A 27,115-nucleotide genomic window follows, 5' to 3' on the forward strand; every position below is an offset into this window, starting at 1 on the left:
CTGTAACAAAAGTTAATAATGCTTGGGTTAGAGATTTATTTACAGTAACTTAACCCAACCTCGTTAGTGTCATGGGACTATGAGAGCCTGATTGATTTAACATCTGATTCCCAGGTGAAGCAAAATTTCACTGAACTTTCATGAAATGATTTTTGGAGCAGCCTGAGTCAGGAGTAGCCAAGCGTTGCAAGGCATGCAGGTTGTGTACTGCTTCGTTTACTACCATGTACCTATGTGAAGCAGGATTTTCCTATTATGCTGGGAAAAAAAAGATAACCTAGATGTGGATCTGACTAAGCAACACCACACCTAACATTAAGCAGATATGTGATAAAAAGACACAAAAGCACTGTTCTCATTAAAATCAGAGGGTTCTGCGTGCCTCTTGATAACCAAATATAAGATGCAAATTTAAAATGATTTACTTCAAAAAAAGGAAGCTAGTGCATTTATTTTCCATGAGTGAAAGCATATGATGTGGTATATTACTTTGCAGCTTTTGGTATCTGAGGCTGACTCACCAACGCTGTGGGTAATTCAGTAAAGCAGGAACATGGGGAGGCAATCATTTATTTCAAAGAACATTAAGATAGAAACACCACATGACTGGGCTTCAAGATGCTCACATTCACTTGTCACACCAGGGAATCCTTCATGTGTCCACTTCCATCATTAGCCAAGATCCAGGGGGTTCATGATGCACCCCGGTGTGTGTGTGTCACCTCTCAGCCATTTAACTTGCCTAATTGTCATGTTTTCTATTCAAAAAATAAATAAATTTCAGTACATAAAAACGAAGAGGAGCATAACAAATGGTAATATATCCAACCTGACCAAAGAAACAAAAAGTACAAATGGAACAAACACACTGTGTGTACCTCTTCCCAACTGCCAGCTTATGTCACCTGGTGGCCCCACATGCAGCATCTCCTACAAGGCACTCTACTGGGAGGGTGTGTGTGTGTACGCACGTGTGTCAGTGTGGGGTGGCACGTAGACCAGAGAGGTCCAGCAGTCATTCAGAAAGCACACAGCTGACCCAGGCAGGGGCCAAGCTTTAGACCTTCCCAGCTGAGCCTGTGCCCAGGGAGGTCTGCAGCTCACACTGGCTAGGGGAGGCTGGGTCACACGTGTCCCTCCATCCCCAGCCCAGCTGGAAGCCAGAAAGAGGCCCAGGTCATCCCGTGGCCCATTTTCAGCCCTGCCCCACCCTGGCCTGTCCAAATGCCACAGGGCCATGTCACACATCTGGCTGGCAAGCGTTCCTTGGGCTAGAGCAACTATCCCCTCTTCTCCGCATTTGCCCCCGGCCTGGTGCCCCTCTATAGCTGCCCTCCCGCTCCCCCGGCCTCTCAGCGCCATCTCCCCTCCTCCTCCCCGTAGTGTCTCAGCGTTTTCCTGCCTTTGGTGAGATGGGACCATTTCTCTCAAGGGTCGTTTTAAATGTTCAGGTTTTTAAATTTTTATTTTATTGAAGTATAGTCAGTTTACAATGTGTCAATTTCTGGTGTACAGCACAATGCTTCAGTCATACATGAACATACGTATATTCATTTTCATGTTCTTTCTCACCATGAGCTACTACAGGATACTGACTATGGTTCCCTGTGCTGTGTAGTATAAACTTGTTGCTCTCTTTTATATTTACCAGTAACTATCTGCAAATCTCGAACTCCCAGTGTATCCCTTCCCACCCTGTTCCCCTCTGGTAACCATGAGTTTGTTTTCTATGTCTGTTTAATTTTAGATTCCACATGAGTGTTGTCATATGGTGTTTTTCTTTCTTTCTGGCTTACTTCACTTAGAATGATGTTTTCCAGGGCCATCCATGTTGCTGCAAATGGCATGATATTATTTTTTATGGCTGAGTAGTATTCCATTGTATACATGACACTGCTTCTGTATCCAGTCATCTGTTGGTGGACATTTAAGCTGTCTCCATGTCTTGGCTATTGTAAATAGTGCTATGAAAATTGGGGTGCTGGTGTCTTTCTGTATTAAGGCTCCCTTTGGATATATGCCCAGGACTGGGATTATTGTATCATATAGTAAGTGTATTTTTAGTTTTTTGAGGAATCTCCATACCATTTTCCATAACTGCTGTACCAAACTACATTCCCACCGACAGTGTACAAGGGTTCACTGTTTTCCACACCCTCTCTAGCATTTACTATTTGAATATTCATGTTTTAATTATTTTATTGCAGCAGCAACATGTAAGAATGAAAAAGTGGCATCCTGGTGGCTGGGGGATGAGCCTGTGTGTGTGTCCCTGTGCATGTGTGTATGTTCCTGTATGTGTGTACATGTCCCTGTGTGTGTATGTGTGCTCTCCATGTGCCTGCATGGGGGTGGGGAGTGGGGCTGGAGCCTGTGTGTGTGACTGAGTGACATCTCAGGCACGTGGGCCTGGAGGGGTATGCGAGGCTGTGATGCTGGGCTGAGAGGCTGTGACCTGACCAAGGCCACACAGCCCGTCTTGGGCCTCAGGGCCCCACCCTTGCTTCCAGGCCTGTCACCAATCAGCTGGGGTGTTCCCTGCAATGACACAGGGCTTGGAGTCCTGACCCTAAGGGCCCCACAACTTCCCTCAGGAGGAGGGGTCTCTGGGGCAGGAGGAGGTTGCTGGGCTTGGCATGGGGAGGGGGGAGCAGGGAATCCAAGGGGGTGAGCACGGCTCTGGAGTTTGGGGGTGACCAGCAGCAGTGAGGTGAGGGGAGTAAGAACCAGGACTGAGTTTGTCACCCCGGCCAAGGGAGCTGCTCTTCTGCACAAGGGCCAATTTAGAAAAATGTGGAAAACCAAGTTTCAGGCTCCATGGTAGATAAGTCCCATTCCAGACGGAAATAGCAGGATGTGACCCCGTAAAAAGTGGTGAGCGCACGTGAGCCATCGCCTCACCCAGAAAGGAATTCCCCCGAGAGCCAGAGCTCACCCCACACCCACCCAGGGGCCTGGGTGTCCTGGAGTGATGGCCCTGCTGGGGTCCCTCTACCCAGGAAGATGGGGAGAAGGGCCGCTGGTCATACAGTCGAGGCCCAAGGAGGGGAAGAGACCTGCCCAGGTCACCCAGCACAGGAGGGCAGTCGGGTGGGACCCAGGACTTCGGGCTTATCACAGGCCCCCTTCTTAGGATAGGGGCACAGTCCTGCCTGGGAAAGAAGCATCGGGAAAGTGAATAACCCTGCAGACAGGGCCAAGTTGGCTGGCTGGCCGAGCCTCAGTTTCCCTTCTGTGGAAAGGGGGACGGGATGGCGCCTGCTCACAGGGTCTCTGTGAAGCTAGAGATGGTGCTGCTGTGGTGCTGGGGAGAGCCCTCCTGGTCCTCCTTACCTTGGAAGTGGCCGGAGGGCCCTTCCTGAGGGCCGATGGTGCCTGTCTAGCTGGGCGGGCTGCTGGTCCCTGCGGCCCTGACAGTGGCAGCTACACGGCTTGGTGAAGGATGGGCCAACTCCCCTTCCCAGTCACCCTGGCACATCGTCCCCCACCACGCACCCTGGGCTGGCTCCCTCTTTCCTTCCTGCCTCCTCTTGTCTCTGCTTCCCCCCACCTGGTGTCCCTCTCTTGTCACCTCCTGTCCCTCTCTAGGACTTGACCCCCACCTTTCTCTCTCTCACTCACACACTGTCTCTCCCTGCGTGTGTCTTTCTCTGCCTCTCCCCCAGGCCCTCAGGCCCAGAGCTCAGGTCTAGCCCTGTCCAGGGCCACAGAGCCACAGGGCCACATCTCTCCCAGCCCTCCCACCCTCACAGCGATGTTCCAGCCCCAGCTCTGCTCACAGTGGAGGAGCCTGGTTACAGAGCTGCTCCTGCTGGCATTTGCTGCTGCATCGCTGATCCCCCCACTTCCCGGGCAGCGCAGCAGTCTCACCTTGACCTGTTTGTGGCCCAGCCTGGACCCCAGAGCTGCTGCAGGGCTGGCTGCCTCCCCCACCTGGAAGGAGGGAGGGCCCCGTGGGCTCCAGGGACAGCTGGCGCAGAGTGGAGTGGACTGTTTTTATACCCAACACCTTCTCCCTGGCAGTGGTGGCACCCCAACCACTGACCCTGCCCAGCCCACCTCAGAGTCAGGAGGCTGTGGGAGGATGAAGGGCGCTCATGGGGCCCACTGAGAGCACTGACGCCCTCAGCCCCCCTCAGGGTCTGCCTGGAGCCGGGGCTGCCGGGCAGCTGACGCGGGGCGGGGGCATGAGCCTGGTCAGTGCAGGGCCTCTCGCTGGATGCCCATGGCCTCCCTGCACCTCATCCGTTCCTCACCATGAGACACGGCCACTTCATTCTGGTCATCTAGCTCACGACCGGACACCCCTGTGACTGACAGGCCCCACATGCCCAGTGAGTGTTTACCGACTGAAGCAGCACAGCCATCACTAGATCTAGAAACAGGCTGTACCCACCACCCAGGAGGAGCCCCGGGGCCCCTGTGGTCACTGCTGCCCTGAAGGGGTAACCTTGCGTCTGCCCTGTCATCTTAGTTCCTGCTGGTTTGTGAGTTGTGTGCCCGTGAATCACTGCGTGCCCTCAAGAGGGTGTGACCACTGGTCCTCCAGGAAGCAGACACTGACACAGAGAGAACTGTGACAATTTCATTAGGGGTGACAATAGGAGAGAACAGCAGAGGGTGCAGGTTGGAGCAAGGAAACATTCGGGCCGTAATGCACCTCTGACATCTTCTCTAAACACGTCATTGCCACAGCTGAGGGGCCCCTTCAGTTGGCAAATGGACTGTGCTGTAAGGCAAAAAGAGTTATTTATTTTAATAGGATCTTATTTTTTCCTGATTTTGTCTTCTCTAATGTATGTATGGCCTCTGATGGACACTGTAGTCTGTGTGTGCATCTCCGTGTCTATACAGAATGAAAATAATTATTTTCACATCTCAGACACAGATCTCAAAATGTGCACATTCTCATTATTATATTTCCTTCTTTAACTAGTAAGACCTAAGATTTAATAGAAGAAAGGGACCTTTTGCCTTATCTTTAAAGCAGAGAATGGTAAGCTCTGGGCCTGAGCTCTTATATCTTCAGTTTAATTTAATGTACTTCCTAAGGTCTCTTTTGATGATTCTGTGTGCAGACACTTTCTTTTAAACTATGAGAATGCTGAGTGAGAAATATGTCCCAGTCATTTTGCAAAACAATGTGTGTGCTTGACCCAACCCTCCTCACAATGACGTCAGGGACCAGCGTTACCCCCGCCTCACAGACAACAACGCTGAGACCCTGTTGGGGCCCCACTGAGTCTTGGTGTTAGGGGATGAACTGCAAGAACTCAAAGACTCAGAAATTGGATCTTGTGACATAAATGTGGAGATGCCAAGCTGACAGTGGGCATGGTGACAGGAGGGAGCAGGGGTGTAGGGACAGGGGTCCTACAGGGTGTCTCCTGATCACCCCTGACTTCCCCCAAAGAACCTGCCTCATGCTGAAGGGCAAGGCACCTGCTCAGCTGATCTAAATCCTGCCTGCACTTTTCAAATCACTGGGGCAAAAGAAAACTTCAGCCACACAAAATACCCCGAAAAAAACAAGCTAAATTTCAGTTTCTCTGATATCCAGAGATTTCATCCAGACCCAGAACTTTCAGAAACCCAAGAGAACAATCATCTTTATATGAGGTTGTGAACTGAGGGCTTTCTGGAGGCACTGGGTTCTGAAGGGGATATATGCATGGCTGCACTGAGTCCCCTGCACACACACGTGGCTCTGAGTGGACCTCACGCTGCATTCACACGGCCCGCCTGAGCTGCCCGCCCTGCCGGGAGTGACCTTCCAGCTCCATCTGAGTGAACCCAACAAACGCCCACTGGCGTTTCAATTTCTTTCTTCCCCTCCACACCCTCCTATTCACTCCTGTGTGGCTCACTTGTCCCTCTTCTGCACTCTGAGGCCCTGCACGGGCACATCTGCTATGGTGACAAGCTGTCTGCTGTGAATGTCTCTCTCCCTCACTCGCTCCCTTACCCCTCGAGGCAACCCCATGAGCCCCTGAAGTTAGGGCTGTGCTTCACCCCTCACAGAGCACATCACATGGTCCATGCAAGAGGCACATCTGCCAAACTGGGACTTCAAATTCACTTGATATTCTGTCAAAAGTCTCTTCTGTTCTATACAAGAGACACCTGCTTCCAAGGTCAGGACGGGGAAATGACAAAGTCCATCAGATGTGTGTGCTGGGAAGCTAGACAGACGTCACAATGTCCCAAGTCAGATTTCCTCAGGCATCGCAAGGCCCTGGAGTGCCATCTCCCCTTCTGCAAAGACTCGACAAGGGAGCAGAAGCACATGCTCTCATCTTACCGAGTGCTGTAACTGGTGGTGGTGGGGGTGGCGGTGGGTGAGACTGCATAGGCCACAACAGAGGTGGGGGTGGCGGTGATGAATAGCCTCTGAGAAGTGACGCTGGGTGTCCCATCGGGCGAGGCACACCAAGTGGTCCTGCACAAGTACCGGGACATCGGGAATCCACAGTGACCTGCAGAACAGAAGAGAGAGCTGTGTTGGATGACAGACAAAAGGAACAACACCTACAGAACCTGAAACCCAATGCAGCAGCTGTCAGCACCGGGCACCCTCCCCTCCACTGGGTGCCCAGACAGCAGCACAGGGCCACACACTCGACCTTGGGGATAAAACACTGTTGCCACACGACACCGCCGGTGTCTGTAAGTGGAGGAAGGCGAGAGTCCTGCCTGAGACGATGTACAGAGGTTCCAACAAATTGATAAAGTAGGACCTCCCAAACAGGAAGCCTCTCTGTGCAGGACAACCCACCCTGACACCTTCCCCAGCTCCACAGAAGCATGGTCTGCATGAACCAGAAACAGAGAAAGAAAGGAAGTGAAGGCCTGGTTTCCCACACATAGAATCAGAGCCGCGCCTGGGTACTTGCTCTGTCTGCAGGGCCCTGCCAGACCCTCTCCCTGCTCACAAAGGGCCCTCCTCTGCCAGCAGGAGCTTCCCCTGGGCGCAATGAGCTCTGAGGAGCTGGGCATCCCGCAGTCCTGTGGGGGAGGTGGCAAAGTGCTTCTGAGGGGACAAGGCTGTCCTCAGAAGGGAGTCAGTCTCTGCTACAATCATCCTTATTCGCAGGGATGTCTGGATTTTAAGTTCGCTAGGAAAAGCACAGTACGTTTGTCCTATGGGAAAGGGAAGGGGGAAGTCTCAATCCTGCAAATAACACCAATGGGATTTTAGCTCATGTGGAAAATCCCACGGTGTGTGATGAGACAGAGAAGAAGCTCTGACAGCTTCCAGGGCAGAACCGACCCACCGCGGGATGGAGAACATGATGCCAGGACTGTGGTGCAAATTGGTCCTGCAGGGAAGTAGGCATTTTCAAGGCGGCACTTTCCCTTCTAGCCTCAATTACCTACTACAAATGCACCATCTCTGAGAGTCAGGCTTTTCTGCCCGAGAGTACAACTGGAGGCAGCGGGGAAGGCACCTTTACCTCCCCAGAAGAGACAGTGATGGCCTGTGATATTTACCACACCCAGGAAGACTCAAAGTTGCACAAACACCACGGAGTAAGGCTGGAGGAGTGGCTTAGCTCAGTTTTCAGTTACGAGGAATTGAATGGGCATTCTACAAAGGAGAATCCCACAGCCTGAGCCAGGAAACCATTCAAAGAATGACAACAGGAACCGGTCTCAGTGACCCAGGAGCAATCCCAAGAGAAGGAGGAAAAAAGGAGTTAGCCGAGCCAGGAGAAGTCAGTATGGAGCAAGGGCTCACCATTCTTATGCTATTTTAAGAAAAACACAGTCAAAGCCTGAGGTCCTCAGCCCTCATGCACTCCCTCGCTGATGGCTTCTGCAAGTAACACTCAAGGTGACAGGGGGAGAGGAAAAGCGAATGGACCCTGGGCAAGAGTTTGAATTTGAAAAAAAAAGACATGCCAGACTCATAACAGAACACACAGTCTGCAGATGAGGCCACAAGAGGCTGCTGCAAAAACAAAAAGAATACATATCCCAGAAAGACATCCACCGAACAAGACCTCCCAATTTATCTGGGGCTCCGCGATTGCCTCAGGAGGGCGGGAGCTACCGGGGAACACCGGAAACACACGAGATTCTGAATCGGAAAAAAACCACAGAAAGGATGGAGGATTAGGCTTTTCAGAGTAGAATATACCCAAGCAAAACAAAAATTTGAGCCTTCTTTCCCATATGACAATTGCTCTCATATCACACCGAGTGGGAGACAGGTCTCAGGACCCTTGACTGAAGAGACCACAGGCCCCGGGTTGGGGTGTTTCTTCCATAACCGATCACCGGCTGTGGAAGGTCAGGCTCCACACGCTGCAGACAGTGACAGGAGCGGGCTTGTCCTCCAGGGAGCCCGGAACGTGGTGTCTGTTGAAGGCCCGTGTGCAGAACCGACAGGTCTGCCCACCGTCAGAGGAACCTGTTTCCCTCTACAACAGACACCTCCCTCCCCAGGGCAGGACAGGGAAGACGCGGTCCATCAAGTGCGTCTGCTAAGGGACCAGACGGACACGGCCGTGAGCCCAGTCAGGGCCGCCCGTGAATGGGGAAGCCCCGGAGAGCGATCTGCCCTTCTTCTGCAGTGACTCAAGGAAGAAATAGAGGACTATGCTTTCTTCTTACCGAGCGGAGCAGCTGGTGGTGGGGGGCGAGGCTTAACAGGGCAACAAGGGGGACCAGGTGCAGGTGCCCAGCTGGATGACGCCGGGCCGCTCACGGGGCAGGCCACGCGGGCTGGTCCTCGGAAAGGTTGGGGCCCTCCGGCTCACGGGGTGACCTGCAGGACAGAAGGGAGGGCTGTGTTGGATGACAGACCAAAGCGCCAACACCAACAAGAGCCGAAACCCAACGCAGCAGCAGTCGGCACCGGGCACCCTCCCCTCCACCGGGTGCCCAGAGAGCAGCACGGTGCCACACGCTCTGCCCAGCCCTCTGGGGCCTGCCTGCAGCCTGGGCCGCACAGGGGGACACGGGGCTACGACCCTGACGCCGCACGTCGCCGCCGCTGTCTCCAAGTGGAGGAAGCCAAGGGTCCTCCTGCCCGAGAGGCTGCACACAGAGCTTCCAGCACACGGGCAAACTAGCGCCCTCCCAACAGCCAGCCGCTCTGGGCGGGATGGCCCTCCCCGCCACCTTCCCCAGCTCCACGCAAGCTTGCCCGGCGCGGACCAGGAACACGGAGACGGGACGGACGTGAAGAGCTCATTCTCCACACGAGCAAGCAGAGCCGCACCTGGGTCACCGCTCTGCCTGCAGGGCTCTGCCTGTAGGGCTCTGCCTGCAGGGCTCTGCCTGCAGGACCCTGCCAGGCCCTCTCTGCCCCCTCCTCACAAAGGGCCACTCCTCCGCCCCTCAGGGGCTGCCCCTGGGCGCAAAGAGCCCTGGGGAGCTGGGAATCCCGGAGTCCTGCGGCGAAGCTGGCCAAGGGCTCCTGAGGGGATAAGGCTGTCCTCAGAAGGGAGTCAGGCTCCGCTACAATCATCCCTATCCTCAGGGATGTTTGGATTTTACGTTCGCTACGGAACGCACCCTACCAGCGTGCTACGGGAGAGTGACATGGGGAGTCTCAACCCCACAACTGACACCAAAGGGACTGTACCAGCTCGTGCGCAAAACCCCATGGTGTGCCATGAGACCGACGAGCAGCTCTGACAGCTTCCAGGGCAGGCCCGACCCGGCGCAGGGTGGGGGACAAACACAACGTACGCACTCTGGTGCGCATCGGAATTCCCCCGCAGGGAAGGAGGCACTTTCATGGCGGGCTCTTTCCCTTCCAGCCTCTATTCCCTACTAAAAACGCACCATCTCCGAGAGCCTGGCTTTTCTGCCAAGAGTACAACTGGAGGCAGCGGCCAAGACACACTTATCTCCCGAGAAAAGACAGTGACGGGCTGTGACGTTTACAACACCCAGGAAGACTCAAAGTTGCACAAAGCACACCGTACAAAGCTGGAGGGAGGGCTTTGCCCCTTTTCCAGTTACCAGGACCTGAATGGACATTCTAAACAGGAGAATCACCTGGCCTGAGCCGGGAAACCAGTCAAAAGAACGACGACACATAAATCCGTCTCAGTGACCCAGGAGCAACCCCAGGTGCAGGAGGTCAGGAAGGAGTCAGCCGAGCCAGGAGAAGTCAGTGTGGAGCGAGGGCTCACCCTCCCCACGCTGTTTCGAGAAACCCACAGTCAAAGCCTGCGGGCCCCGGCTCCTAAGCACTCCCTCATGGCTCCTGCAGGCACCAGCCAAGGCGACGGGCTCCCGGGAGAAGCAGCCCACTGGCTCCTGGGCAAGAGCTCTGAGTCTGAAAAAGGCAGCGACACGCCACGCCAGACCCGTCACAGGACACACAGTCTGCAGACGAGGCCAGGAACGGCTGCCGGGAGAACGGGAAGATCACCTTTCCCAGGACGAGGTCCAACAGAGCATGACCACCCCACTTACCTGGGCCTCCGGGGCCGCCGCAGGTGGGCGGGCGCTGCCGGGCCACACCGGAGCCGCGCCAGGTCCCGCGTCGGCTAAAAACCACAGAAAAGGATGGAGGATTAGGCTTTCCTGCGAAGACACTGCTGAAGCGAAACAAAACCTTTGCGCCTTCCTTCCTTCCTTCCCCGTATCACACTCGTTCCTTGGAGGAACTGGATACTGACCCCAGGAACTCCTGCATGCTAAGCCCGCATTCTCTCTTCTGCTGAGCTCTATATACCCTTCCCCCCAGAGCACACTAGCTTCTAGGCACAGAGAACAAGAAATGCCAGCCACGTTCACTAACTTACCCAGTGTATAATAAGCTCCGTGTGCTCCACCAACAGAGGTCAGTGTGTTATGATCCGTCAGCTCCTGCGGAGCCATTTCTACAGTCCCAGTAGCGTATTCCGGTTTTGTAATTTCGGGCTTAGTCGCCCCTTCCTAGGAACACAAAACAAGATAAATCAGGAACCGAACTTCAGAGCATGTGCATACGCTTTGTCAGTCAGGTAGACAACAGTTATTTACCGAAGCTATCAGAACATAAGCCCTATCCTGGGAGAAGCTGGCGGTACAAATAAAAGGCAGATTCTCCTCTCTGTTCTGCCAGAGGCACAGGATCCATGAAAACAAATCAGCACAGAAAAGTTTCAACAGCTCTACAACTGAGGTGAACGGGTACAGTAACGCCACAAAGGACAGGAGAGTCCGCTGCACGTGGATAGCTCAGGGAATGCTGAGAAGACCACACTGTTTCGTAAAAGAGAGATCCAGCGCAGAGGGGGGATGTGGAGGGGCTTTGAGGAAGGGCAGCCTGAGTAAAAGGAGCAGGTGGGAAACAGCGTAAGGCATTAAGGAAACTAGACCACTGTTACTGGCGGTGGAATGGGAAGACAAAACATGCTGCCTTGAAAATGAAACATCACTTAATTAATTTCAAGTGAGGACGGCTAAAACAAGAACCAACTCCAAGATACACCTAACTTTCCCAGGGATGAATTTCTTTTCAATATCCTCTAATAAACTGTAAGGGAAAGACCCTGAAAAAAAAGAATGCCCATACAGACACTGGTTTCACTATGTGAGTCTGGAAAATGAACACAAGTGCATTATCCAGCCCTACGGCATTAAGCACAGAATCACATCCTAAATTGTAAGTTAAAAATATAAGTCAGAAATTCTCATCAGCAGATGCAAACGTGAAAATGCACACTCACATCAACCCCCGGTTTATGTCTCAGAATCCCCTGGTACTTATATAGTCACACAAGGGCATTAACAACAAGAGACTGTACCTCATCCCAGGAAGATTCTCTTCCTCTCTCTTCTGTAAAGTGGCGCACTGACACACCATCTGTAAAATGTAGTCACAGGTACATTAATGAGAATATTCACGAATGTAAATTAAAACCACCATGTGCGTCTATCTCCGTTCGTGGATGTGTCAAAACAAAAGTGGCGGAAAAGACTTTCAGAGAGTTAGAGCATTTTCTGAAAAAAATGCTTAAGTCACGGTTGGGATATCTTTCAAACCAAGTAGTAAGAGGAAAACACGTAAAAAGAATGTATATGGAAGTTGGGTTTGCGCACTATGTATTTCTCACATTTGAAGTTTGCTCTTGTTTTTGTTGTTTCTTTTCTTCTGCTTTTAAACGGAGGTACCGGGAATGAGCACACGAATTCGGCATGCTAAGCAAGCATTCTATTTACCACTAACCTATATCCTTCCCCGAGTCAACTAGCTTCTCGGCCTAGATAAAATAAAATACAAAACACTCTTTCACCGTTCACTCCCTTACAAAACATGTTAGTTTGCTGAAGCGCAAAAGATCTTTGAGGCCTTCTTCCCCGTATCACACTAAGTCTCACATCAGACCGAGTGAGAGACAGGTCTCAGGACCCTTGACTGAAGAGAACTCAGGCCCCGGGTTCGGGTGTTTCTTCCATAACCGATCATCGGCTCTGGAAAGTCAGGGCTCCACTCGCTGCAGACAGTGACGGGGGCGGGCTTGTCCTCCAGGGAGCCCGGAACGTGGTGTCTGTTGAAGGCCCGTGTGCAGAACCGACACGTCTGCCCTCCGTCAGAGGACCCTCTTTCCCTCTACAACAGACACCTCCCTCCCCAGGGCAGGACGGGGAAGACGCGGTCCATCAAGTGCGTCTGCTAAGGGACCAGACGGACACAGCCGTGAGCCCAGTCAGGGCCGCCCGTGAACGGGGAAGCCCCGGAGAGCGATCTGCCCTTCTTCTGCAGTGACTCAAGGAAGAAACAGAGGACTATGTTTTCCTCTTACCGATCGGAGCACCTGGCGGTGTGGGGCAAGGCTGAACAGGGCACCAAGGGGGACCAGGTGCAGGTGCCCAGCTGGGCGACGACGGGCCGCTCACGGGGCAGGCCACGGGGGCTGGTCCTCGGAAAGTTTGGGGCCCTCCGGCCCACGGGGTTACCTGCGGGACAGAAGAGAGAGCTTGGTTGAAGGACAGACAAAAGCGCCTACACCGACAAGAGCTGAATCCCAACGCAGCAGTCTTCGGCACCGGTCACCCTCCCCTGCACTTGGTGCCCAGTTGGCAGCTACGCTGCATGCACTCCATCAGCCCTGGACCTGCTTGCATCCTGGGGGCACAGGAGGTTTTGGGGATAAAACACTATCACCAAACTTCACTGTGATGACAGGGCATTTTATCCCCTAATTCCCAATCCATAGGCAAAACCAGGAAAGGTTTGTTCAAAAGAAAAATGCTAGTTCCAGAGATTATTCAATACAAAATGACCACTGTAACACAACTGAAAAAAATTACTTACTTTGGTTTCCTCTGCCTCCTGAGCCGGGAAGGCGGTGCCATTCCTAACAGGGGTGCCACCCGACTCTGAAGCTGTAAAGGGAGAGCAGCGCTGAAGGCGGATTCTATCTGACAGCTGCCGTGCGGGGGAAGCACGACCCGAGCCCTCCGTGCCCTCCGTGCCCTCCTTCAGGAGCTCTCACTCCCGCCCACGCCCCGGGCTCTTCACAGATGCTGCAGGTCTCCCTCACACCTCAGGTGACCCCGAGGACGAGGGGAGACTGGACCCGTGTCCCATGACAAGGACACCACAGGGCCTTGATTCAGGTGTTTTCGTAGCTAATCACCCTGGATGTGGTCTCAGTGCTCAGATCCCTGGCAACCAACACTGACACAGGGGACTCACAGCACACTTCAGGGCAATTCAGTCTTTATACAGATTATACATTAAAGTAAGAAGGGTCTTTCGTAGGAAGAGTATCAACAACCCCTGACTGTGAGCTCCACCTCTTCCTCCTCAGCCTGTTGGTAAACTGTTAAAAGCCTTCTCTCTGACAGCGCATGTCTTGTATAAGTAACCAGATGTCACGTAACATTTATGAAAGAAGTGGCCTCAATGACTCATGTTGTAATAATCGGCAAAAGAATGGTGAGTTACATGGAGTAGGTGGTGGGAGACTTTAGAGTTACACGTTAACTCTGGGAGAGGGAGGCTACCTAGTCATGTCACTTACTAACAGGCTACTCTAGGTCACTGTGCAAGCTTTTTTATAAGAACGAAGGGACCTGCAAAATTAGTGAAGAAATGCCTGCTGCCTTAAAGCAGATCTTGAATAGAATATTTATCCACCAAGGCAAATGAAGAAAAATGTTTTTCTCGTTATGACATACTGCCTTCATTCTAAAACGTCATCCATGTTATTTTCCTGAAATGAGAAGAAAATTCAGCCTTCAAAACCATGTCCAGGCGGGAAGAGAGGGCTGACGCTCACGTCTTCTAGCGCACAGAAACCAGCCATGCCAGCCACGCCAGCCAACCAAGAGCTTGGGCGGGGGCCCGCAGTCCCTGGAGGGGCGTGAGCTCCACCGCTCACAGGGGACAGAGCCCTGCTGGCTGGTGGCATGTAAAGAAAACAGCATCTTGTCACCCAGCTGTGAACCTGTTCCCCACAGTGAGTGTGTGGTGTGGTGTCCAGGAAACCCGACAACTACCCATGGGGACAAGCAGCCCACTGGGCGGCTCCTGCTGCAGAAATGGAGCTGCCGCACTTCACAGTGCGCTCCTTACCTCTCAGGGGAGGGTGCAGCCTGTACGGTCCTCCTGGGGTGGGCTCCTGCCTCATGTATTCCTCTGCCTGCCTCCGTCTGCAGATTGCATCCAATCTTAAAGATAAAGAATGGCTTCAATACAAATTACACCACCAATTCCTCTACTAGGCACAAAACAACCAGTCCTTAAAAATCTTAAAACACCAGTAAAAATGTGTCAAAATTCTGTACCTCTGTTTCAGGTGGGCAACTTCCCTTCTCAGCTCAGAGGAGTTTTCCCTTCTCAGGTCAGAGTTTTCCCTTCTCAATTCAGAGATTTCCCTCTCCAGCTCCTGAGCCCTGAGCTGTGGGAGAAAAACACATCCACGTTCAGTTGTGGCTGACTGTGCACAAAGGGAAGGAAGGAAACAAATTCTTACCGAGCTGTCTTGGGCCTTCTTCTCAGCAAGAATGACCTGAAAAAGTCAACAGATCAAGAAACAACCCATGGCTAGGGGTTCTCAGGGCCACAATAACTGTCTGCATCAGGTGCTGAGGACTCAGTGTGTCAGGAGGAAGGCAGGTTACCTGGTGTCTCCAAGTGATCTCTGCTTCCCGCATTTGCCCGTGACATTCTTCAAGTCTTATCCTATGAATTACAAATTGTTGCATCAGAGAAGACACAATGCTGGGTATGCTGTTAAATAACCTGCCCCAGTCCACGTTATCTGCACTGCACACTCACACACATCATCTCACCGCTCAAGACACACTGCACACGGCTGCAGAAGCACAGCAGGTGCAAAGCTGTCGCTGCAGCCACTCCTTCCGTCACTGTTACTGAACGCCTGCCCGGTTCTGCGCCGACACAACTCCCCCTCCCGTTCTCAGCATTTCCCTCACGTGTCCTGTGCTGAGCGTCTTTCATCACAAAGCTTGATTCTTCCTTTCCTTACATCCTGACCCTACTTCTTACCCCTGGGTCTCCCCAGCAGCACGGGAATGTGTGTTGGTCCGACTGACGCTACACTAAACTGCTATCCTCAGGGTAAGAACGGTTTACAGCACCTTCAGAAACATCTCTGTGAACCGTCTCTCCTCTCAGTCTGGCCAGCACTGGGACCAGGAAATTCTTAGTAACTTAATACTTTTTAAAGTTAAACGTATAACTTAACATGTGTAAAACTTAACACTTTTCCTCCTGTGTGAAGCCATGTATACAAATGTCTTTTGTTTGGGTCGGTTTATGATATTGTGTCTAAACATTTTAGAAAAGTTTTCAAAAAATCCAACAGGTGTTTTCAGAGCCGCAGGTGCAGAGGAGCTGAACTCACTTGTACCATCTTGTCTCCTCTTCAGCCAATTTTGCCTCCTCCTTTGCTGCCAACAGCTGCTGCTTTCCCACCAGCTCACATCCGTTCATGTCCACCTTCCTGAGAGGGGAAAGAAACTCTGAAATTCTGCCAGTTTCCCTCCCAGAAACTGGAAGGGAAGAATTCCATGTTCCTTTTGCCCTTCCCCATAAATGCTCAGGCTGATAAACACACAGGAAAGAATTAAAGTACCCCCACTAATAATTATGAAAAAACTACACTCAGGCCTCTGGCAAGTGTTTGGTATCTGGGCTTCCCTTCAGCGTCCCCACCCCTAATCATTTATGCATAAAGTAAACACACAGGAAAAGCCCACGTGAGGTGTGCTCTGCGCCCCCCCCCCCCAGGCTCAGGCTCCTGTGCCTGGGACAGGGCGAGCTCACTGTGTTTCAACGTGGGAATCAGGGTCTGACCAAGTCATCACAACCAAACACATTAGGGTAAAGCAAGCGTTCATGACTTGTTTGATTTCTCCCACAGAGAGCCCAGATTTCAGTCAAAACCTGGAGCAAAACCTGATCCTTTAGGAAATATAAGGAAATGTTTGTTTTTGAAAGTGGGTTAATGGGTGTGATGTCCATGACCTCTCCCTGAGAATGACAGGAAACTCTGGACAAATTATGAAATCCATGATCGAATGTACCAAATTGCTAAAAAGCCAGAAAGGGACATGAGGCCAAGATGGAGAAGAAGAAAGCCCAGGACTGGGCCCACCTTCCCCGGGGGTCACCCGGTAACTGCAGAGGAAACCACTGAGATGCAGAGCAACCCGTCAGCCGGTGCCCCCTACGCACGGGCACCGCAGTCAGGCAGCTGGAGCTCATGGTCCGTCAGCGAAGGTGATCCCTAGAGAGACCCACAGGACTTAGCTGGGATCCACGAGAGCTACATGCCAGAAACAAAGGTGGACAGGAGACACACTGGCCTCACGAAAGCTGGCTGCACTGACTGATCTCAGCTGCTAACCGGGTTAACAGGATGTAGCGCTGCTGGCTCCCTGACCACCTGCCAGCTGTAATGCCCACCTTCTCTGCAGCAAGTTAACCTCACACGAGGCCTCAAATTTTCTCTATTTTCTACCCAATGTCTAGAGTTTATTAAAAATGATAGACACATGACAGGTCATGACACTTTGATGTGGTTGAAACCTAAGTACAATAGAAATGGACCTAGAGGGATCCAGATAATGAAGTGACTAAATCTGGTCCAAGAACCCGCTAAAATCTCAAACTAAATACAGACAAGACTCTGGTAACCAGTTAGAATGAACAGAAGCAGCAGATTATAGAAATCAAGGTCGAAAAATAAATGCACATCTGTACTGATCGAATATGGTAAAGAAAATATGGTGGTAAGTATTCTGAAACATATTACAATATCCACATAACTCCACACATTCATTCACACATTGTCATAATTAACACGGGAACGTCTTACCCTTCAGTGTCCATAGTTCTCTGTCCACTGATTTCATCAAGGATGCATACTTTCTTCACCTGTCTTTGGAAACCGTCTTCCTCACGTTCTTTCAGAGATCCCGATGCAGCATGGTGGTCTTGCATTTTCTTTTTACCCTCTATAAACATAAAACAACTGGCTTTGTGTGTGCACATGTGCACTCAAGAGCTTGGCTGTGCTGGGGAGTGGAGAAAGGAGAGAATTCTGAAGGCAGGAATCCCATTTTTACCTTCCCAGTGCAAATTCATTGCTATTACAGGCATGTTTCATTTTATTGCCCTCCCTGGTAATGCATATTTTTGAACAATTGAAGATTTGTAACAACCTTGAGTACAGCAATTCCATTGGTGACATTTTTCTCTGGCAGCATTTGCTCATTTCTTATCTCTGTGTCACATTTTGGTAGTTCCTGAAATATTTGGTTCTTTATCATTTTAATTAAAACAGGCATGACATTCCTTTAAGGCAAAGCCTAATCCAGCGAAAGTCCCTAGTTCTCAGCAATTCTATAAACCCTGAGAGAGGTGAAGAGGCTTCAGAAGAAAAGTGTGAAGCCAGCAGGGGTTGGCCCATGAAGTTTAAGGCAAGATTCCATCTCCACTGCATACCTGTGCAAGGGTAAGGTGGGAAGAGCTGACCCAGAGGCTGCTGCAAGTGCTCCAGGAGATGAAGCTAAGGCAGCTAATGAAGGTGGCTGCACTAAACAACAGGTTTTCAATGCAGAGAACTGCAAGGGGAGGCCACCCAGCACCATCACAGCTGGAGAGGTCAGCGCCTGGCATCAAGGCTTCAATGGACAGGCTGATTTTCCCGTTAGCGGCTAACGAAGCCAATATTCATTTAACATTATGAAAATCCTATGTCCCATGAGAATCAAGTGAAATCTACTCTGTGCTCTATAAATAGAACAAAGCCTGAATGACAGCACATCTATTTACAACATGAATATTTTAGCCCATTGTTGAGACCTACTGCTCAGAAAACAAAACAAAACACAAAAAAAATTTTCTTTCAAAATATTACTGCTCATGGACAATGCACAAGTCATCCAGGAGCTCTGATGGAGATGCATGAGATGAATCCTGTTTCCATGCTTAACACGACATCTATTCTGCAGCCCATGTATCAGGAGTAATTATGACTTTCAAGCCTTATTATTTAAGAAATACATTTTGGAAGGCTTTAGCTGCCATAGACAGTGACACCACTGATGTGTCTGGGCAAATGAATGGAAAATTTTCTGGAAAGGATTCACCATTTTACATGCCATTAAGAACATTCGTGATTCATGGGAAGAAGTCAAAATATCAACATGAACTGGGGTTTGGAAGGAATTGATTCCAATCCTGATGTGTGACTTTGAGGGGCTCAAGACTTCAGTGCAGGAAGGAGCTTCAGATGTGCTGAAAATAGCAGGAGAACTAGAGTTACAAGTGGAGCCTGAAGATATGACTGATTGGCTGCAACCTCATGATAAAATGTGCATGAATGAGGAGCTGCTTCTTATGGACAAGCAAAGAAATTGGTTTCTTGAGATGGAATCTACTGGTGAAGATGCTGTGAAGAAGGTTGAAATAACAAAGGACTTAGAAGAGCGTATGAACTTAGCTGATAAATTACCACAGGGTTTGAGAGGACTGACTCCAATTTAGAAAGAATTTCTACTGTGTGTAAAATGTGTCAAATTGCCTGCGACGGAGGACTTGTTCCTGAAAGGAAGAGAGAATCCTGTCACAAACTTCATTGTGGTCTTATGTTAAGAAATTGCAAAAGCCACACCGATCTTCAGCAACTGCCACAATGACCAGTCAGCAGCCACCAACGTTAATTCAAGACCATCCACCAAAATGACTGTAACTCAATAAAAAAAAGTTAAAAAAAAAGACCATCCACCAACAAAAAGATTACACCTCACTAAAGGCTCCAATGATGGCTAGCAGTTTTTAGTAATAAAGAGTATTTTCATTAAGTTATGAACATTGGGGTTTTTAGACACAGTGGTATTGCTCACTTAATAGACTACAGTATAGTGTAAACTTAACTGTTATTTGCACTGGAAAACCAAAAAAAAAAAAAGTTATTTGACTCTCTTTATTATATTTATTTTATTCTAGGGGTCTAGAACTGAAGCCACAACATCTCCCAGGAATCCTGTATGTAAGGTTTTCTTCCCAACAAGCAACATACCTTCCAGGCTGCAGTCCCCAGTTGTCACAGCTCGCTGCATCGAATCCTCAGATCTGGTCTTCGAAACACCTGGCTGTAAGATAGATATGAGAAGACATTCAAGAAGTACTGATCCACAGCAAAGTGAACATACTTAACACGAGAGGAATCGTACGCTTGGAATCAGCTAAGATGGGCCATCTGCTTTCCGTGCATTATAGCACAATTAAACACTGACACAGTGATGCTCGGTTCTCTGAGGTAAGCATCTCTGGGGGTGAGTAACAATCCTTACTCTCTTCTTGCTGCTGAGCTGAACGTCCTCCTGCACATGCATTTCTTCAGATTTCACTGTGGCTTCACAGACATGAGATTTATTAAGAGCAATTTCAACTTAAAACATTCTCATTGGTGACTAAACTCCCTAGAAAAATAATTTGAGTAGATATCAACATTTAATCTTCTAAGACATGAGATTGTTGTTCCTTGTGAAAGCTAATGTGTACAGTGGAAATCCTGTTGCAACTGGAGGCATTTACCTCAAATTCCTGAAGTGTTCATTGAAACAGCAACTTTCAAGTTCTCTGGAGATGTTCCTTTTTCCAGTATCTTCACACAGGACAGAAATAAAGTATGTACTAAGATTTCAATGAAAACTCAGGGTGATATGCTTAAAAAGTGTAACTTTTTTTTCCAGAAACAAAGTATTTTGTTAACTGCAAAACAAACCATAGGAAATAAATATATTAGCCCTGGTACATGTCCAAAGACTTTGGTGAGCATTCTCTCCAGAAGATATTAAGGCAGTGAAATGATTCTGAACATACAAATTTTATAAAGAAAGGAAAGCAAGTGTTATACGTTCCCTTACACATGCTTGAAAGCATCTGAGACTTTTCCTGAATTTTGGTTTGGGGCTGAAGACAGTGCTCCATTTGAGAGTTTACAGCAGACAGGGCCTCTTCCTTCAAGTTCTAGCACCGGGCATCCTAGCAGCTCGTTCTGACCCTTTGCATCTTGCATTTCCTTCTTCAGCTGGTCCTCTTCCACTGCCAGCCTGCAAATCTCTTCCAGAAAGTCTTGGTTTGTTCTGATGGGCAGTTGCTTCTCTTCAACCCTTTTGGAATCCTGTCCCTTCTCAGCCAGTACCCACAACTACCCCTAAGTTTCCTGTGATGGCAGCTGATCCAGGCTGGGCCCAGGACAAATGTCAAGCCCATAAAGAAATGTGGAAAAAAGACCTCCAGGCACAGATATTTCCTCGCCTCCACAGGCTTCCTCCTCCCTGGACAATGGAGGGCACGACTGGACGACAAGGGGAAGCAAGGGTGGGAAACTGCTCATGTCAAAGAGCTCACAAATGAGTGTCGCTGGTGAAATATAAACAAAGTTTACCCAAATTCACATGGAAAATTCTGTGTTTAACATCAACAGGGCAAGGAGCTGTGCACCTTGTCTAGTAACTTCCTTCACCTCTCAGGTATTTCCTGGCATCTTCTGTGTATCTTGGAGGGCAGTGTGAGTGGTGAGAAAACTCTCTAGGTTGTGAAAATAAGACATATTTCCTAGTCTCTGAAATAGAAAAAGTCACAGAGGTTTTAGTCCCTGAAATTCTGGGTCATTGTTCACAGGGAGGTTCCGCTCCTGGGCTCTCACACTCTGCTGTGGCCAAAAGCAGGAGGAGCAGGAGCACGCAGCTCGCCCAGGGCACAAAAAGCCTCAGAAGCCCGGCTATGGTCAACGTGGCAGCTCTCACCAGGTGTGGGCTCTTGGCGTTCTGGTCCCTCGGTGCCTGCAGCTTAGCTCGAACAATCTGAATGATGTCATTCAAATTTTCATTCACCTTCTCAATGGCTTCCAAGCTCTCCTTCAATGAAACATTGAATTAGTAACAATTACTCATTACTTTCATTTCTATTTTCAGAATGTAATCTAACAAGAGAAGAGGTTCGTACCTTAAACTTCAGTGCTTTCTCAGAGGGCATCTTCTTTTGCCTGATGGCCTCCTCTAAGCATTTCTTTGCGTTGTTGGTCTATGCAAAAATGTAATGAAGAAAACAGAATTACAAATACTAATTACTCTGCTAGCTGAACCTATCTTGTGTGTGACCCCTTCCACTAATACAGAAAGTGGTGCTTTACATCTACGACACTTGCTTTGTTTATTTTTTTTTACTGTTATATAGTCAGTTACAATGTGTTAATTTTCTGGTGTACAGCATGTTTCAGTCACATATATATATATACACCTATGTTTGTCTTCACATTCTTTTTCATTATAGATTACAAGATATCAAGTAGAGTTCCCTGTGCTCTACAGAAGAAATTTGTTTTGGGTTTTTTTTTGTTTTGTTTTGTTTTGTTTTTATCTAGGACACTTGCTTTGAACCTAGACCTCTTATGGAACACATGGAACAGGACAGTAGGATGAAGGAAAAGAGAGCCAAATAACTGAACTGCCAGAGGGGGGAGGAACTGAAGGTAAAATCACACACACACAAAAAAAGCAAAAGGACAAGGATACCTTCTGCACCCAAGCAGATATATTTTCTGCAAGTTCTCTGTTTTCATTCTCCAAATTCTTGCTCTGCTCAGTCATCTGCTTTAAAGTAACTAAAAGGAGATGAAGCAATTTCTCATATTGGCAAGAAAACCCAGTAGAATAGAATTATCATGATTTATTAGCAGTAGAGACATATCTGGCTGGCACTATGAGTATAATTAACTTTTTAGCTTTTCTACTGTGCCTAAAGGAAGCAAATCTTAGTGGCATTCTAAATGTGAGATCATTGAGATTCCTAGTTTAATTTTTTTCAAAGATGCAGAAACACAATTAAAAGTCTTCCCCTAAATTCTCTCCCAGCTATAAGCACCATTCTTAGAAAATTCAATCATTCAAATACTTCTGACATCACCAGAGATGAAAAAGAAAAACCAAGCATCCTGTCCCCTTAACATTCTCTCCTCCAATTACTAAGGTAAGTAAACATGCCCCTGCTTAAAAAAAATAGAACCCTTATCCGACGCAGGTTCACCCCACAGCCAGGCCCTATCTGCAACACCACAGAAGGCAAGTTCAAAACGTTGCCTGACTGGGCCTGCACAGGCCTCCAGTGTCTTCCTGCTGCCTGGCAGATCGTCTTTCATGAAAACCATGTTGGGGGCCCTGAAGGACAAGGTCGCTGGAATTAAACACTTTGGTACCATGTGGGCTTCCCCACCTAGTCACTGGAGGACCTGGATAACACACAGGCCCTAAATGACAAGCTTTTCTATCGCCAGGATGAGAGTGTTACCATCACTGCTTCAGGAAAGCAACACATGTAAAGCAGCCAGTCACAGGTGACTCCACGTGTGAAGCTCTAGAACGCAGCCCTCAGAACCAGACTCCTCTCTCCGGCATCTAAGTCCCTCATCTGACCACATAGTGCACACGCGTCTTCTCTCTGCCCAGTGGAGATGCTCTGATGCTGAGATCCCTCTTCTCAGCACCAGCCCTTCTGCATCAACTGTCACCAACAGCAGCCCTTGAGGGCCTACTGAGCGCCGGGCAGCCACCCTGCCCACCACGCACAGCCCCACTCGGTCAGCAGAGTGTGAAGCCTGCATAGAAAGCATCATCCTCAGGCTGAATCACTTCCATTAAGTCCCCACTGCCATGAATGGCTCCCTTCACTTATGAGTCACAGCCCATGGTTTCCCCTCTGCTGTGACACACACCGCCTGGCTACATCTGCATCCCTCCCTCAGCCCGGAGAGTCCTGACAGGCTCAAGTAGTGTTTCAGTACCTTTACTTTTCACCAAGAGCCAGCTCATATTAGGGACACACTCCGAACATTAGACTCTTCTCATCACCTGCTTCCTCAAGGTTGCTATGCAAAATTAAACTCATCCCAGTCTCCCTACTCCTGTGACCCTCCTGGCATCTTAGCTCAATAGATGCCAACTTCCTCTATGATGTCATTTAGACACCATCGCAGGAGTAAAATTTTCAAGAGTTGAGAAGTCAGTTAGACATCAGAAGTCACTGTGTTTACTCTTAGTTGAATTAAAATCCACATCAAATCCTGGTATTGAGAAAATATTACAAAGGAAACTAAACCCTAATACCTTACCTTTACACACTGGAGGCTTTACCTAGGAGAGGAAGAAACATTAAATTTGAAGTCAAAACATATAATTAGTAAATCTATAATTTCTAATAAACTATCAAAACAGTAATCCATTGAAATCACAATTATCATTTTGGTTCAGCATAACAATTAATATGATTAAAAATCAGGAAAAATCAGAATTTCCTACTTAAGGCATGATCTTTCACTCACCATTTCTGATAGCACAATGGTAAATAACTTATTTTATAACAAAAGATCTGCTTACATTCTATTAAATAAACATCACTCTATTCAATTTTCATAACGCATATTCATATTTAACAACACTGAACTATATTATTTTCATGATATGTTGTTGTAATGCATCATTTATCTAATTTTTTTTTTTGTCAAACCAAACATCCACACTTAAGTCCAGAACCTGGATAGTTGTGTAACCTTCAAAAGAGAGAGAGAGACAGAGAGGAGAAAACTAAAAGAAAAATAAAGGCAAAATCTTTATACTAAGATTAAGATGCACCCCTTTCATTCAATGAAAGGTTTTCTGAAATCTTATACAGAGTTGACTGTTGAATTGATAAGCAATTGTAACATATGAGGTCGTAAGATTTGTCAAGACCACTAAAAACAAACGGACATCAAATGAGACATCAGACGAGAATGAAAGTGAGTAATGGCTGTAGTAAAAGCACACACAGCAGCAGGACGGACAGCGACCATTTTCAAGAAGCCAACGTGCTTCTTGACTCAGATACAAGTCATCGTCTGAGGAGTAATATTTCAGTAAAACGCAGGCAGGACTCCACTGTAATACCATGTAAAGACACATTTCCCTGACCCTTAACACATATTTCTTCATTCAAAACTTTGAGTGATGATCAGAGACTGAGGCCAGCCCCTAACCTTGCCAAGATATTGGAGAATCATCACAGTGTCGAAGATCCAGTGGCAATAATGTGGCAGTAGAAGAATGCATCCACGGAGGGCAAACAGAAAACCACAGATGTTCCCTTAACTTCACACTTGCTCAGGAACACTGAGCTTTCCTGTCCCCTGTCACCCAACACACAGGCAGGGGCAGGTGGAGAGATAGATGGGCTCACCAAATACTTAACCTTCCTGTTTTGTTATTGAAGAGAAGAGTTTATAAATTGCCTTTGTCTCATTGAGAATATACTGTTGTCTTGCTCAATGAGTTCTTACTATAAAGATTTTGCAACAAATTTCCATTTCAAAACTAATTTGTGTTCAAGTTAGTAATCTAAAAGGAAACAAAGAAAAGACTCCTGGATTCTGGCCCAGGCAGGCAAATAAAATGTCCAGTGACTATAAAAATTCCTATTAGGTGTGCTTAAAAGGATACTGTCAGGTACTTTAGTAATACTCACAGCAAGGACGGTCCTCCAGACGAACAAGAGGAAAATAGAAACTCCCCAGGAGGCAGCAAGAAGAATAAGCTTCCACAGAAGTTCATAAACATCAGACGCAGGATGGAAAAGGAGAATCAGAGTGTCGAGGATCTGAAAAGATATTAGATATAATGAGGAACCTCAAAGACATTCCCAGTGTATATGTCACAGAGAATCATCTTTAGAAACCCTCAACCACATCCTCAAATAGCTCCACAGAGAGGTGAGAAGGGACACGTGAGTTCAAAGGAGCTCTTGGGAGTGTGGGCATGTTTACTGCCTTCATTTGGTAATAGTTTCACTGCTGCACACATACGTCAAATACCTGATACACAAAATGTTAGAGATTTGACTTTGCTGACAGGCACATTGCAAATATTTTTAAAATAGTTAACAGAACTTAACTTATGAATGTAGAAGCCAACTTGAAATCGAAAATAAGCAAACACAAACCTACAGGGCATAGGACGCCTCCATCTTCTATTGTATGTTCATGAAGTACCTGGACAAACCCCTATGAAATGTCTCCAAAAATACACCCAACATGTATGGGGAAAGAGCAATGAAGGTATGTGTTAAAATACAGAGAGATGTACAGAGATGTGTTTCTACATTTATAGACTGGACATGAGTGAGAAAGCAGACCAGCTCTTAGAATAATGTCAAAATTACTATTCCAGCAAAAATTAATGATATATTTTAGCCCAACTATCTAAAAACCATGGAGGTTTTCTTCAATATTCACTTTGGTTCTGAACCAGAGCATGTAATGTCAGACTTCTGAAATAAATAGGGATTTGTATAATAGAGTTTTAATCATATTATACAAGATTACTCAAAGAATGAAGTTACATAAAAAGAGAACTCAAAATAATCAGTACAAATAATTTACATGCATTTTTCACAGTACTGCACCTACATCCATTAACAGCCACCAAGAAAATTAATTTGTATTTCTGGAATGTACAGTCACCAAAACAAAAGCCAAACACATAGTTTTGTAAAAACTAGATTTATAAGTATTATAGGAGGGAATAAATGCACAATGTAATTTGTACTTTATCTAGACACCAAGTTTCAGTCTTGTGCAAATAAAACCCCTCTAGAAAGCAGCCTCTGAAATCAGTAACACTGTCATTGTCAGCTCTCACAGTTGGGGTCAGTAAAATGTGTGCTGGTGGAAAACATGCACTGTCTTTGCATAGCTGCCGTCTGAGAGAGCAGTGGATCTCAGCACAAAGGAGAGACATGCAGATCAAAGGCACAAAAACAAACACCATCTAGTCGCTAAGTGGTAAAACCCCCTCCACCATGGGCATGCTTGTTACACACGGCACTGTCTGAGCACTGACGTCAGCAGCTGCCTCCTACCTAGAGTCTATCCATCAGGGCCGATGGACTCAGGTTCTGTCAGCAGCCATGAGCAACGGTGGAGAAGGACAAGTTAGTTTATCCAAATGCTCAAAAATGTGGTAGGGAAAGAGGGCTGACTAACCTGTGAGAACTCAGCCTCATTCCCTTTGAGGGAAAAAATCCCAACAAAGATGACCTAGAAACGCCCTCCTTAGTAGGCTCAAAAGAAACAGAACAGACTCTTCTTTGGGTGGAGTGTTCATGTGGCATTGATTCTGCTTCAGTGCAAAGATTGTTCCTGACACTCGGTTTTTCCAGGTCCGTAAGAATCTGGTGGAACCCTATCAGAACAAACCACTTAAATCCATGAGGTGTTCTCAGTCTTTCTTTTTTAGGGTGTGGAGGTGATTTATCCTGACACAGTAAAAATTTCACAGCATGTATCTGAATTTTCTTTATATTTAGACAATTCTAAGGACATGAAGGACACTTTCTGCTTTGGGGAAATCAACATTCTTCACAAGGACACGTCACTAAAAAAAAAGACAACTCGTCCACCTCCTGGTCACATCCCTCCTGAGCATTTCCTCATTGTAAACATCACAGCAGGTTGCAGCCACTGATTTTCACATCAGCTCGGCTCTCAGGGCTCCCCCATCAACCTAGCTGGACACAGAGTCCCTGGGGGCAGCCTCCAAGATAAAAAGGAAAGGGATAACTAAGAATTTGCTAGAAGTCCAATAAAAATAA

General features: G+C 48.1%; 3 long non-coding RNA genes across 3 annotated transcripts; all 3 read right to left on the reverse strand.

Annotated features, from left to right (window-relative positions):
• Positions 1–14,324: 14,324 nt before the first annotated feature.
• LOC135319289 (uncharacterized) lies at positions 14,325–14,954 on the reverse strand. The gene is made up of 3 exons (XR_010377745.1): positions 14,931–14,954; positions 14,743–14,855; positions 14,325–14,625 (listed from the first exon to the last, which is right to left on the reverse strand). It is a non-coding gene; the product is annotated as an uncharacterized LOC135319289 (long non-coding RNA).
• Positions 14,955–15,034: 80 nt separating this feature from the next.
• LOC135319290 (uncharacterized) lies at positions 15,035–17,342 on the reverse strand. Its single transcript, XR_010377746.1, has 3 exons — positions 17,301–17,342; positions 15,825–15,923; positions 15,035–15,139 (listed from the first exon to the last, which is right to left on the reverse strand). It is a non-coding gene; the product is annotated as an uncharacterized LOC135319290 (long non-coding RNA).
• A 3,935-nt stretch (positions 17,343–21,277) lies between these two features.
• LOC116150317 (uncharacterized) lies at positions 21,278–22,170 on the reverse strand. The gene is made up of 3 exons (XR_010377747.1): positions 22,012–22,170; positions 21,443–21,520; positions 21,278–21,351 (listed from the first exon to the last, which is right to left on the reverse strand). It is a non-coding gene; the product is annotated as an uncharacterized LOC116150317 (long non-coding RNA).
• Between the last annotated feature and the right edge of the window lie 4,945 nt (positions 22,171–27,115).

Source organism: Camelus dromedarius, chromosome 25 (assembly GCF_036321535.1).
Source record: "Camelus dromedarius isolate mCamDro1 chromosome 25, mCamDro1.pat, whole genome shotgun sequence".
NCBI lineage: Eukaryota > Metazoa > Chordata > Mammalia > Artiodactyla > Camelidae > Camelus > Camelus dromedarius.